Source organism: Lactuca saligna, chromosome 2, assembly GCF_052625555.1.
Source record: "Lactuca saligna cultivar CGN05327 chromosome 2, ASM5262555v1, whole genome shotgun sequence".
Lineage (NCBI taxonomy): Eukaryota > Viridiplantae > Streptophyta > Magnoliopsida > Asterales > Asteraceae > Lactuca > Lactuca saligna.
The window spans coordinates 123999559-124013784 of NC_136418.1; positions in this window are offsets into that span (position 1 = coordinate 123999559).

Below are 14226 nucleotides of genomic sequence, written 5' to 3' on the forward strand. Positions count from 1 at the left end.
CACTAGCTTCGACATGTATTCATAAACATCTTAACTTTCAGAAAAACAATACCTATTGAATTTCTTAAGTCCATGCTTCTAATACTTAATGCTTTGATAATCTTTTATCAATGCCTCTTAAACTTATACACATTTTCCTTAGATAGCTCATATGTGTGTCTAAACAATTAAGACTAGTTGCCAAACCTCACAATTCAAATCATGGAAAGGGATACCGTAACCATAATCGAATTCAAGAATGCAATTTTACAATCACTATCTTCTTAAAATCTTTCTTAGTGAAAGCATTTCCTCACAATCCTTTTCATGAAGGAGAAAATCTTATGACACTTAGATTTAAACGGTGTATTTGTTCCTATCCATGTGAATTTGTCAAAACCAAAGTTTACGACAAATTCAAACTCATATGGACCGAACTTTCTTAATCTTGATTTTTTGCCTTATGGTAGCACAGCTGCCCACCATGTCTTCCAAGTAGTTAAGCAGTTCACCTTATCCTATCAATGTACCTTTCATTGATCAAGGTTCCTTGCCTTTTATGCGTTCAAAATGAGAACTCATAGAACTCACATGCATAATTAACTCAATTGGAAACAGCACAGAAACAAAATAATGTCAACACGATAGGTTGTAAACCTCAACTCGTGTGCTAGTGATGATCGATAAGGTTTATTTGATTTGTTCTTGAAACCTTCCAAGACCATTAAGACTCATACTGACTCTTTGACATATAAGATTCTCTTGACAAAACAAATATTCAAGAGATAGTGTAGCTTTTATCAAAACACTTCCTAAATTGGTCCTAGTTGGCCTTTTTCTTATCCAAGACATCACAACTTTCCACATTTGATGAATGTTATAAATCTTCTTAATACTTTTCACTCATTGTCACAATCTTAACTTTAAGACTTGTTATTGGAACGAAGTACGATTGACCTTTTGATTTAACCATTTCTTCAATTCTTGATTCCTCTTCTTAGACATACAATTATGCTAAGACTCACTTAGAGGATCAATTAAGATATGGTTCTTAATCATTAAGACCTATCATAAAGCATAAAAGCTACTCTCCCTTCTTCTTAGAATGGAGAAACTTTTATCTTTCTTCCTACTTGATTCTTCTTATTCGTTTTGCTATTGATTTAAACTTTTTCAATCAATTCATAATTACACTTAATCTTATAAGTATAATCATATTTACTAAACCTTTAGTAAATCATGACGAATATCTTTGTTATTCTTGTGGTGGACTTTTATCAACACACAACTTTATGTGCTCGTTCTCCTAGTCCTTTCACTTGACACTTTGTCAACAAATTAGTCTAATTTCCAAATATGAAATTTCTCATTCATCATGCAACCAAGTTGCGTGATTCCAAATTTTTGTCCAATTAAAATTTGGGCGATGAGAAACTCTCCCTATTTGGTAAATTCTCGACATTTCCATAAATAAGAATCATATCCATTCATTGTAGAAATATGCAAACATCAATTTTCATAACGATTTCATTGCAAGGGAATAAACAAATAAATAAATAAGTCAAACGAAAATTTATTTTATTTATAAAAGCAGCGGAAAACATTTGTCCTTACAATGCAAAATCCATTGAAAACTATGTATTTCAAAGGGAAAATTTCTAACAGCTCTATCATAACTATCTAAGCTCAAAATCTAATCTTCAAGTCCATGCGATCAAGATCCATTTCTTGTGATTAGATTCATCTTGCTCTTTCGCCAAGCTTCCTTTCTTTTCACCGATCCTACAAACACATTCAAATGCAATCTTATCACATCACGTATTTTGAATCAATGAATAGGAACTTAACGAAGTTAGATAGTGGATTTTACCTGAAGCGCAGTCATAATCTTTGACTCTCCCATCTTTGGAATTTTCAGGCTCTTGAGGCAGACTTCTATCCAACGCCCTTTCTCTTGGAAGCAAACGCAGGTCGCTTCTCTTAGAACGTCCTCGGAAGCATGGTCGATTGACTTTCCCAACAAATACACTCCGTTGCATCGCCAAATCATTTCTGATTCAGCAGCAATGAGCATGTAAGTTAGGTCAATGAGGTTGTCATCATGATCCATCATATAATACTTTCTTTTGAACTCATTATATGATTTAGGAAGTGACTGCAAAACCCAATTTACAGCCAACTCATTCGGGAATGACATACCCAACGTTATCAACCTATCAATGTGTGATTTCATTACTATAACGTGGGCACACACGGGTTTACCATCTTCATGTTTCATTTCCAATAGGGCTTTAGCGATGTTGAACCTTTCAATTCTTCGATCTTGTGGGTTAGGGAGAACAATTGGAGGAGGTGGAGGAAGTGAAGCATGATATCTTGTTCCTTGATCGAATTGTGGAATACCATCTTCATGTGGAATGCTTGTTCCACGGGATTTGGGAAGACCATAGTTGTCGAACTTTGACATCTACAAAACGGGAGAAAACGAATTCAAGTTAGTTGATCGATTGAGTCCTTAGTAAATCACCCAAATGAGATACTAAGGCTAGGACCCAACACAATACGCTACAACCTAGAAAAGGGATGCCGTAATCTAGGTGCAGAATATTTGAAGGTAAGTGAATGACGATTCACTAATTTCCACCACGAAAAACAAAAAGAAATTTAAGATTTAAATCTATGAAAACTCCTAGATCCTTTGAGATTCATTGAACATTTCAATGGCATGTTTAAATCTCGATATGCCCCTCTAGTTTGTGACTAGGATGCCGAGGATCACAAAGCGGGTGTGAATCACCATGCAAACTTACATGGTGTCCTCACATGTTACAGTCACCTATTCGATGTGCCAATAAACCACACATGCTCCACCGAACTATGACAAACATTGAGTCACCCTTTGCTACCTTTGCTTAAAACCATTTAGTGTGCCGGTTAACCACACACGCTCCACTAACGTCTTCGCAAGGGCACAAAGTGTAATTTCATGGAATTACATCAATTCACTTTGCCTAAGTAACTAAGATTGGGAATTTGTAAAACATTTAGTTACTTTTGTATTTCATTATACTTATAATGGAAGGTTTCGTCCTATCCTACCCGTTCGGCTAACGACCCTCCACTAGTCAAGAGTGCGGTGGGTAAGACTGGATACCTATTCAATCGCCATTTTATAGACAATTTCCTTAAACACCCCTTATAGACCAGCTTCGTGAATGAGACCTACTAACGGTAAGACTGACTTTTACTCATACATATATATAATGTTAGACTTTTAATGTTATATATATAGTATAGGGTGTATATTACACTTTTAAAATACTAGGTGGTCAAATTTAATAATTTTACTTTTAATTCAATTAAATTGCAAACCAAAACTTTTATGGATTTAGTAAACCTCTTTTAGTTATACACCTTAATTAATTAATAAAACCATAAGGGTGTGAATTCAACTTTTCAAAACATTACTAGGGTTTTAGAATTTAATATTCCTAATTAAACTTTTAATCAACTTTTTAAATTCCAAAACTTGAGGGCGAGTTTTGAAACATTTCAAAAACATTAGGGTTTACAATTTAAATATACATCAAAATTAAACTTTTAATCAAAATTTAAATTCCAAAACTTGAGGGAAAGTTTTGAAACATTTCAAAACATTAGGGTTCAATTATTTAAATTTCAAAACAACAAAACTTTTGGGTTCAAATTTAAACTATAAAACCTAAAGGGGAAAATATGAAACTTTTCATAACAAAAAGGATCAAATAACAAATAATCTTAATTAACATTTAATCACACAATTATCCATATTTGATTTATTTAATGATTTCTTGCAAAACAATTTACCAATTTAATCAAAATAATTAATCAATTATCACATAAGGAAACAAATATTTTATTAATTGATAAATATGTTCAATTACATCAAGAATATACTCATATATATCATAAAATCGGATTTATATTGATCTAATATGATAAAGCAACTATCCTTAAGCAAAAACAGCAAGAAATCCCGAAAATAGCTCCATCTGACGCTCGAACTCGCCGAGTACCCCCATGGACTCACCGAGTCTATGATGCAGAACCACAAAAATCAAATTTTAGCAACATACAAGGCATCAATACAATAGAAACCAATCTAGGCTCTGATACCACTGATGGGTTTTGGTTATAAGAACATCTTATGTGCTCATACAAACCCTAATGCTTGGATCTAGGTTTCTCTATTGTACATGCAAGTTATCCAAGACTATAAACCCTAATTCTAACATATGAAAATCGATATTAACATATAATTAGGTTTAAGATATTACCTTGATTGTTACGTAGCAATAACAATCTCAATTCCTCCTTGTATTGACTTTAGAAAGCTTAGAGTCACAAATGTCACTCCTCTAATGGTTCACAAACACCATAAGAAAGAGGATGAAGATGAGAGAGGATGGAGGCTGCCCAAAACGTGTTCTAACCCTAGAAGAAGTCTTCCCCACGTTTTTAGGTCATAAGGGGTCTTTATATAGTGAGGCTATTAGGGTTATCTAACAAGGAAACCCTAATTTGGATGCTTAATCCCTAAGCAACCCATAGACTCCTTTAATTAAGGCCTTGGACGATTTCCTTATGGGCTTCCCCATAGAATTCGTCCACTCCTTAATTTAAGACAATCCATAGCCCAAATTGCAATTATCTTATAATTACAATTCCAGTCCCTTAAGTTTAATTAATCTCTTTTAGTCACAAAACTAATTACCAATTAATTATTGACTAATATTAATTAAACAATATGATTTCTCCTTTAATATATTATTCTCATAATATATTAATAAATCATATTTAATCCTTTCTCTCCATAATTCATCCTATCAAGTTGCTTTGGTGAAGGCAACCCAAAAGGACCATGCACCATCGGGTCAAGTACATACCAAAATAGTTATGGACTTAGACACTAATCCAACATCAACATGTATTCCCTTGTTGCTGACTACATGCCCTAAAAAGTGTACCTCTCTAATCTAAAATTCACATAAACATAATTTGTCTTAGAACTTTTCCTTTCTCAACAATTCTAGGATCATCTGCAAACGTTGCCTGTGTTTTTTCTTGGTTCATGAATATATTAATATTTTATCTATAAACACAATCATGAATATATCCAATTAAGGTTTGTAGACTCAATTCATCAGATCCATGAAAATAGTCGGGGCGTTGGCCCATCTGAATGGCATAACCATGAGCTTGTAGTGTCCATAGCGAGTCCTAAATGCGGTCATCAGAATGTCTTATTCCATGACTCGAAGTTGATGATACCCAGGCCTCAAATTGATTTTTGATTAGTAACTAGACCCTTGCAGTTGATCCAAGAGGTCATCGATCCTAGGAAGTAGGTATCTATTCTTGATAGTGAGCTTGTTATGTTCTTGATAGTCGATGCACATTCTAAAAGATCTATCTTTCTTCTTGACAAACAGCATCGGGGATCCCTATGGTAAGAAACTTGGTTCAATGAACCCTTTGTCGAGAAGCAGCTGTAGTTGGCTAGAGAGTTCTTGCATATCTGATGGTGCCAATCTATAGGGGGTTTTGCTGCTGGTGCCGCTCTTAGGACCAGATCAACTCGAAACTCGACTTGACGTATTGGCGGTAATCTAGGTAGATCCTTAGGAAATACATCACGGTAGTCGCACACCTGAGGTACATCCTTGATCACTTTCCCTATATTCTTCTTATCAATGATGTCAGCTATAAAGTCGTAGCCCTTCTTCTGTAGATACTTTCTAGCTTTCATGGATGATATGATCTTAAGGTTTTTGTTAGGTTTATCTTCGTAGAAGACTAAGGATTCTCCATTAGGTAGAAGAAGACGTACTACCTTTTCGCAGCACAAAATTTCAGCGTGAAGAGGGGATAACCAATCACTACAAGAAAAATCTGATTTTGCTAGGGAATGAATCTGTTGCAAAAAGCTGAAATTCCATTGCAAAAGACAAATAGTGATGGAATTTGCAACGAATCATTTCCATCGATAGAAACCCCTTAGCGAGGGCTTGCAACATAAACAATAATTCCTTCACAAATATGACAACATAATAAAATTCGTTGTAGATGGTATTCCATTACCAATTTTGTGGTAGTTCTTCAATCACAAATTTCATTGTAGTGGATCCGTAAAAAATTTCATGGTGATGAATACCTAGCAAAATCCATGGCGGTGAATCCTTAGAAAAATTTGTGGTGATTAATCCCTAGCAAAATCTGTGGTGATAAATCCCTAGCTAAATCAGTTGTGACAGATCCTTTGAAAATCCTTTGTGATGAATCTCTAGCAAACTTCGTGGTGATGAATCCCTAGCTAAATCTTTGGTAATGAATCCCTAGCAAAATCAGCGGTCTATATTCTAGAGTAGATTCTATAGGAAATTACGTAGGAATATTTTTGTTGCAAAGCAAGATATCTACGGATGGATAATTAATTTACAAATTAAATCAAAATTATTTTTTACTAATATATAAAAACAAAAATAACAAAAATAATCAAATAACATTTATAGCTTAAAATAAAACAATAAATATTTATTACATCGAAAATGAAAAGCGGCTAATCTAAAATAAATATTTTGCAATAAACGAATTAACAATTTATGATCTACTAGTTTTGTAGTTGTTGAAAAGCACTAATAACAACTAATGTTTGTTGTAGTTGTTTATTAAGTTGCTTGATTCTTATGTTGTGTCGGTCATCTTTGGCATTTATTATCTCCTTAGGTTCTTCATTTTGCTCTTTTTACTGATTAACAAGCTCCCTCAATTCTTCTGGTTTAACATTTTTTTCCCGGAATGTAATTAGATACTTCCGTTGTACCGTTAATCATGGAACCCGCATTTGCATATGAGCCAAATACATACAGTCTTCTTTTCTTGTCATGACCACCAACATCATAAAATTTTAGGTCATCATCAACCTCTTCACATATAGCTTCCAACTCTTCCTTTCTTTCTGTAAAAGCCGCCTACAAAATAATAAAAATTTAAAAATATATCAAAGTTATGAATAACCGACTCAAGGTAACCCAAGTTTATCGAATTAAAGGCTTTTTCGAAGTCAAATTTAAATAAGAACATTTTTTTCTTTCACCTTCCTAGCCCAAGACCAAATTTTATTAATGATAGGAGAGCTCTCTAGAATGTTTCTACCTTTAATGTAGGTTGATTGTACCATATCAACGACATGCCTGAATACCATTTTAAGCCTAAAAGCAAGGAATTCTTATTTTTTTAGCGATTTGAACTTGCATATAAATAATTGTTATTGAGACAATTAATGTCAATCATTTTAATTATGAAACACCAACTTATACATCATTAAAATATTCAAACAAGGGAAATCTTATTTTAGATTATTATATTATGTTAGTTGTTCCATGAACCCTTTATAAAATCATTTTGTAGCACTTAAGTATGAGTGTAAATAAGCTGAGATGTTTATGAGATATTTGGGATTGACTTGTAAAAAGTTCAACTTGAGATCGAACCGAACTCAAGCTTAGTTTCAGGTTCATTTATTAAACGAGTTTGATGTTGAGTCTAATATGTCAAGCTCGATTAGGCCTACGAGCCTAAACGAGCCTATGCATATTTATACAATATAACTTTTCATTTTTAAATTATATCTTAAATAATTAGATATTAAATATCAAAAAAATATAAATGAAAAAGATCATGTGAGTGTGCATTTATGCTTTGGATGCTTCAATATAGAATAGATCGGCCCAACTCTCATTCTTTTCCTGTGCACTCGCTTTATATTTCTGACATACAAAGAAACAAGCAGTCAAAGAGAAAGCAACCTTATCCTCTGTTCGGCCGATTATTATATTTGCATCTCCCATTCACGCCCCCATTTGACTACCGCTCGGGCATGCAGTTGTAGATATGTTAGTCTTAGTGGGTTGTTAGCTCCACTTGTTTTCTCCTTTTGCTACATGTTTTTGTCGCTATATTTCATATGTTACTAAGGGGTGTGCATGAGTTGGTCTGGGTCGGTTTTGGGGTGAAACCAAACCCAAACCGATAATTTTGGTTTTTAGGCTCTGAAAGCCATTAGGTTCGAGTTTTTAACAGGTTTGATTTTTGGGTTCAACCCATGGGTTTTGGGTTTCAACCCATTTTCCACCAATTCTAAAGAAAAATGAAACATATGCAGTGCCTCGAGACTCAAGAGCCTTTATCTTCCTTGTGTCTTATTCACAGATCAATTATGCGATTTACTTACTTAGGAATAGAGTTTGTGTCTTCCTGATGCAGTCATGATCATGCATGTAAGAGGCTGAGAGAGTGAGATGAGAGAAGCGTTAGTAAAGGATGGGGTTAGGGTTTTGTAACATTTCTATATTTATTGTTTTAACAAAGGAAAATCTCCATAAAAGTCCTAAATATTTTTCCATAATTTACGAAAAAAGTCCAAAACTAAACTATGTTTACAAAAAAGCATGAATCACCGGTAAAAATGACAATTCGACCCCTTTTTCCGATCTACTAGTTTCAATACTTACCTGGTTCCATTGAAGTTTCATTCTTTTACCATAGTTTACGAATAAATCTCAAAGTAAAATTAAGTGATGATTTGACCATTTTCTTCATGTAACATACATTTTACCAGTTTCATTGCTGACCTGGACGTCTAGTCATTAAATGAGTTGATAAGATGGATATGATGAGTTATATAATGTTATGTTTACCGTATAATTTGATATCAATCTTATCGGCTTATTTATGATTATGTATCTAGCTAATCCAGCAATGAAACCGATAAAATTTATGTTTCTAGGAAAAAGGGGAGGGAAATGAACTGATGGGATGGATATACTAGGTTACATGAGATTAGATATCAAGTTAGATGCATTTTATATTCCAAATAATATACAATACATCATGATATCAAGTTTTATAACAAACATGTCATTATATAACCTGACATATACATCTCATCAGCTCATTTAATGACCAGACGTCTATGTCAATAATGAAACCGGTAATATGTATGTTATAGGGACGAAATGGTCAAATCATCACTTAATTTTATTTTGGGACTTATTCGTAAATTACGGTAAAATAATAAGACTTTTATGGAACCGGGTAAGTAATGAAACTTGTAAACTGGGAAAAACGAGTCAAATCGTCATTTTTACCGGTAATTCTCGTCATTTTTACTGGTACATGTTTTTTCGTACACAAATTTTAGTTTTTGACTTTTTCGTAAATTATGGTAAAATATTAGGACTTTTATGGAGATTTCCTTCTAATAAAACATATAACATTTATTAAAAATATAATAAATAATTAATAATATTTAAATCAGGTGTTTCTTGGGTTTGGGTCGTTTTTAAAACCATTGGGCCGGTTTTAAATCAATTGGGTCGGTTCCGTTTTAATGGTCGGTTTTAAAACCCATATCGAATTTTTAAATTTTGAAAAACCTAAACTCACAACTAGCGATTTGAGTTCAGTTTCTGTTTTTATCATTTTTCGGTTTTTATTTTGCTCAGCCCTATTCACTAAGTCATCTTTGCCTTATTGTGGGTCAACACCTCTAATGAGCTTAAAACACAAACGAGCTTGATATTGGACTATTAACTGAGGCAAGCTCGAGCCGAGCGTAAACTCATTTAGGATTGCCTGACAAACGAGTCGAACTTGGACATGTTAAATCCTTCACGAGTTGAGCTCGAGCTTTGAAAATTAAGCTAAACGATCTGAGCTCAAGCCCGAGGCCAATGAATTTAAATGAGTTGTGCCCGAGCATACCGGAGCTCAATCTCGTCTCGGCTCGTTTACACACCTAGCCTAAGCTCATCAATTACCCAAAGCTCTTCGGCCGTTCTTGTTATTTCTTTGAATTCTAATTACTAATTACTATCCGTGTCTAATCTTATACTTAACGAGTTCGATGTATAAAAGTAAATATAAATATTGAGCCTAAAATAGGTTTGATAAAGTCATTATCATGTAATAAAGTTACGATTATTGCATTTCTTATGGTTAGTCCTGTTAACCCTATCATAAACATTCCATATAACTACACATAAGACCATATAACATGTTTTCAATTGCATACCATTCACTATGATTAGATATCTCATATAAATACACGAAGATCATATAACATGTTTCCAAGAATTTATCATATTTGTCCAATAAACAAGTATTCTTTTACAAAACATGCATTGATTTTGTTTTCTGTATATTTAGTATAGTAAGACATCAAGTACTGACTTTCCAATATATGCTAATATATTCTTGTAACTCACTTGTTCATATATACTTGAATATTTTGATATCACATGTCTATATGAAACATAATTCTGCTGCGTAATCAATTTCATAAAGATCGTAATTAGGGACAACATTGAAATAAAATAACTCTTTGAAATATGACATCCGATAATATGTTCATAACCATAATGGTTCAAAAAAATCAGGAAAATATAAATAACTTAAAATTAAGTAAGACAATTCGACAATTTCAGTTTGTAGCTTCCACTTCGTCTCGATCAGCTCCCTACTTCTTCTCAATTCCTACACATAAGGACATATGTCATTATCAAATACTATCAAGAATTAAAAAATTTGTAGACATACATAACTTGCTATACCCTTCAACTTTACTATTCTTAAGCTCTAACTTGGTAGGCATGACAATATGGCCTTTCTTGCTTCAATGATAACATTCAAACACTTTTTGCATGGTTTACTTCTTCTTGGTATTGATTAGAAAACTTTCTCAGAAACAATCTTCCATTTTCCCATGTGGCTTTTTCTTTGGTTGCCTTTCCCTGATCATTTGTACTATAAATGTGCTTTTCAACATTTTTTTTGAACTTTTCAGCATCATTTGTAACTTTGAGATGTACTTCTCCCATCCATTCATATTATAGTTTGTAACGAACTATGACTTAGGCAAAGAATTCATTATAGTATGAAATAACAGAAACCCATAAAAATATTTACAAACTCGAATATATATGAAATAACAGATACCCGTAAAAATCTTTACCATAAATACTCATCTCAAACCTGATTATATTTGTGTTGTGTCGTAGGTCTTGTCGATAACTGTCACCCCTAGTTGCAGCATGATGTATGCAACCTCACTCTGGTCATCGAATTTTATGTCATTCATTTTGAACATAAGCTAGGAGTTATCATGATGTATTCATGTAAGAGGTTTTTAATGATGTGCAACTTATTTTCATGCTTAAGGAAAATCCTTAAGTTAGGATACCAATCGATTAAGACGACACAGTTTAATTTCTCATTCTCCAACAGGGAACGAAGCACCATATGTTGTTCATATATATGGTACTGTGGTAGACATCTACAAAAGACATAAAGTTGAAGTTTATTATTTTCGATATTATTGTTCCTTTACAAATTAAATGCCAATATGTTTATGTAATTTATCAAAGGCTAAGATGCTCATTAAAACTTGTTATCAAATGCAGTTGATCATACATATGATAATAAGATTAATCATAGGTAGTACGTAAAAATTACATTACAAGTGCAATTCTTAAGTATTTAATGACACTCAATAGAACATGTGTCTACGTGGTATATTTAGTTTCATCATTTTTTCGAGCTTTGGTCTTACTAGGGCGTCGATTAAGTTGTCCAGTTTAAAACAATGAAATTTGGCCTAATTAATATCAAGACACAAAAATCACCTTCTTACTGTAATTTAATTAGCTCTTGACACTACTTAAGATTATAATTACAAGTATTCTAACAATTAGATAGCAAAACTTAAATTTGAAAAAGGTTGTTTATTTTTATAAGCATTGTTGTATAAAATAGTGTTACAAAAATTTGCATACATACGAAAACTTCTTATGTGATTTGTTAAAACAAATTTTAACCAAAATATTAATCTAAAATGTTAAAACCAACTTTAAAATAATTTCAGATTTTCTGAGTTTTATTTACTAAATAATTTATTCTACAAAATCAATTTTATGTTTTATTTTAGTTTTCAACCAAAAAAAAAAGACTAACCATATAGTCATATATACAACTTACAATCACACATGATAAATTAAGTATCTTCCATTTTTTTCTTACTCATATAAAATCGTGACAATAAAATTAATAATATTTTAAAACACATGTCATCATTTCATATGGATATGAAGATAATTAGAAAAAAAAAAAATAAAAAAATATTTAATTTCTCTAAATAAATAAAATACAACACATCATTGCAAAGACCAAACATATACTCTAATCATAAAAATCGATGATCTAAAAAAAATTTCTCCATATCTTCAAATGGGTCGAAAAAAGAGACTTTTAAGCATGGATGTCATAAATATGTGACTGGATCATGCCATCATGATTGTTGGGCTTCCAAAGCATTGAGCCGAAGCCACAACTGTCATTGTTGAGCCTCCAAGCTTAGATCTTCAATTTTCCAATTGCTTTTTTTCCCTTTTCAAAAAAAAAAAAAAAAAAAAAAAAAAAAAAAAAAAAAAAAAAATCTTATTGTAGTACATACTGGAAAACCTAATCGACTAACAATTACATAACAAAGGCACAAAAAAAGCCAGAAATCATCATTGTAATAAATATATCAAGCAACCTAGAGAAACAATTAGACATAAAGGTCCAAATTGCGTAAATACACCAATAATGTTATAAACATCTTAATGGTTTGTGATTAAAATCAAGCATGAACTTTTGTTGAATGCACGTGTAAATAATAGATCAAACCATTAAACATCTAAATATGAATAATATTAAAAACGATTGAAATTTTTTTATTGTTTCGTATAATCCATCAAACATGGTTTAAGAACAATAAAAGGATAATAAGATAATTTCGTAGAATCCAACTGGCGTAAATACACCAATAATGTAATTAACAACTTAATGGTTTGCGATTAAACTTAAACATGAACTTTTATAAAATTGAATGCAAGTGTAAATATTAATAGTTCAAACCATTAAACATCTAAATATTAATAATATTTAAAAATGATTATATTTGATTGTTTTCGTAGAAAGTAGAAACCATCAAACATATATGGTTTAAGAACAATAAAAACAAAAATTAAGATTCAAGTATTGGCTCTAATACCATTTTTGGAATGGTGGGTTGCTTAAAACAATTTATAAACAAACCAAACACAATTAAAATACGACAATTTAATAAAATAATTCACAAAGCCGATATCGAATCAAATAAATTAGACAAGATCATGATGATTATGAAGATCCTTTGGATCCAAAAATTTGTGATCAAAACAACGAATATGAAAGAAGACCACCCTTTCACAAGTACCAGTGAAGGATGACTTGGTCATCTTTCCAAGTAAACACGATTCACATGCGTCATCGTCTCCAAGGTCGAATGACTCCAATACTCCATCCTTTTGGAATTGGGCTATGCGTTTCTTGTTGACATGTTCAAGACGACAATGCCACAAGCCTGCTTTATCCAAACTATTGGAAGAATCGATACACAACACATTATTTCCTAAATTGTCTACAAACATCACAGTTTCATATATTCCATTACAAGGCAATGCTTCAAAAGAGAAAATACCATTAAGATAAGCATTAATAAAACCATTTTCATTATCAAATGAATATCTAAATCCTTGTCTATACAAACCATGGAAAGAAATGATGTTTCTTGCCATTTCTGGCGAATAGCAACAATTATTCAAATCTAGTCATAATCCATTACTAAGCACTAAAGAGTAAACTCTAATCTTGGTGACAAGCGACGATCTTCTGTTCCCCAGGATCAAGTTTATCTTCCTATGCTCCACATCCCTAATTCTTCTGAGGCCCTGCAAATCAGAACACATGTGAAAACCACATCATGTATCAAGTACCCAAGAAATAGCATGCGATGAATCATTAGATTTAATAGTGTAAATACATGCGAAGGATGGCTTAATCTTTCCATCCTTGATATCTTGCAGATACTTTGGGAGCTTCGTTTCCAATGCCCTATTTCATGGCAATGATGACACTCTGCATCCTTGGGGTTGGAGTTGGGTCTAGCATAACCATCCTTAGTTCCACTAGAAGAGGTGTCATCATGGGACTTTCCCTTATGGTGCTCTTTGAGGGAGCCTTCCTCTTCTTACCCTTTCCTTGCCCAATAGCTAAGACTGGGGCAGCATTAGGAGTAAGAGTTTGTGCAACGGACTTGTCCTTGAGGTTACTCTCGGCAGTTCTCAA